A 1,739-nucleotide genomic window follows, 5' to 3' on the forward strand; every position below is an offset into this window, starting at 1 on the left:
GTGTGTGTGTGTGTGTGTGTGTGTGTGTGTGTGTGTGTGTATGTGTGTGTGTGTGTACACGTGTGTAAGTCAAAAAATAGGAGAAACGAGATACTATTAAATGTTGCATATAGATGTTCAAAGTACTTACTAAAGGTATGGGACCGCCAAAAGCAAGCGTTAAGGATCCCCCTGACTCATAGACCGCATCAGCCAGCTCTACCACATTCTCCTCGCCGGGAGTCAGATCTATTTCAAACTCTCTAATCTGCACTTCGTTTCCTACATTCAATCCAGCCAGCACACCTTCTAGCAGTTGTTTGACCATCTCAGCACTTGTTTCGGAGGCACCATCAACACCGGCTTCATTATTGTCCAAGTCCAGAACAATCTTCTCAACACGCACTTGTTCACCGTATTTGGTTACTACTAAGAGATCATTCTCCTCACTCTGCGACCTAATGTCTTCAATTAAATCAGCATAATCCGCGTTGCCTCCTTCGGACGCCTCATACTCACTGGCTTTGTCACTGTGCGCACTTAGCAATAAATCTCTGAGAATGTCCTCTGTGGCTTTGATCGATGGGTCCTCTACTATGTCAGTGCTATCACCCTCCATACCAACATCGCCCTCATCCTTGTCCCTACTTTGACTTTCCAAAGTTTTCAAACTCTCCTTTCCGTTACTTTCATCTGTCTGATCGTTGAGTACGTTGTGTTGTAGTTGCTGGCCGTCTTGGGCGACAGCCAGCACTGATAGATATACTGCAGCTAACAATAATACATATATGCAGTGAATATGTAACATGCAGGTCCTCATGGTGAACACGCACACAAAGGATGGATCATCCGAGGAACTGGTACAATACTAGCCGCCTACGTCTATTTACCAACAGCAATTCATGAATCAAACTAGATCAAAAAGCTGATAGTATCGAACTTTATGATGCCTCAATGATAAAACGATGACATCACTAGTCTGATGAATCTGTGACCTATGTATGAGTACCACTTGTTTTTTAAGAAAAAAACAATGTCATATGCTTACACCTATTTTATTTATATGCTTGTTGCTTTGTATAAATACAGATATGTTCTAAATGCATAGCTTGCACAATCAAGGTCATCACCAATTGTACCTTTTACTCGCTCAACTTGCAGTTGAAGTGTCTCAGAGAAGGACATAACTTATCTACACATACCTAGTAGCGCACTAAATATTCAAGGAGACCATCAAAATGTCTTTCAGATCGAATACCCGATCAAATTTGGAAGTGTTCAAGGTGGGATGTGTTCTTATTGTTCACTGTAATGTTCATTGTATTGTGCGGTGTGTCCTTCGTAATTTGTTAGGGTCTTAGTTTCCTTGTAGCATCATTCAATCGCAAACCTTAGTGGGATATTTGGTTAATAAATTGGCCTATTACAATTGCTCACAAATATACTAGCCTTGGATATCAACCCTTTTTTTTCATACAATATGAGCATACATATTATTGTGCAAAGACCAAATGTACTATTTTGATTGTACATTTAAAATCTGTACTCAAGACACATCGCCCTAACATGCATACACATAATTGTGTGCATGTATACAATAAACTGTTATATACGCTCTAGACTAGTCAACAATGCTAAAATGCAAAGTCTTCTTTCACATCGTTAGATATGCATTCACATATGTATTGTGTAGATATATATATATATATATATATATATGTGTGTGTGTGTGTGTGTGTGTGTGTGTATGTGTGTATGTA

General features: G+C 39.4%; 1 pseudogene across 1 annotated transcript; it reads right to left on the bottom strand.

The window, feature by feature from the left end:
- Positions 1-129: 129 nt before the first annotated feature.
- On the bottom strand, positions 130-859 carry SARC_15455 (hypothetical protein; annotated as a pseudogene; the record flags this gene model as incomplete). Its single annotated transcript has 1 exon — positions 130-859.
- Between the last annotated feature and the right edge of the window lie 880 nt (positions 860-1,739).

This window comes from Sphaeroforma arctica (genome assembly GCF_001186125.1).
Source record: "Sphaeroforma arctica JP610 unplaced genomic scaffold supercont1.6142, whole genome shotgun sequence".
In the NCBI taxonomy this organism is placed as follows: domain Eukaryota; class Ichthyosporea; order Ichthyophonida; genus Sphaeroforma; species Sphaeroforma arctica.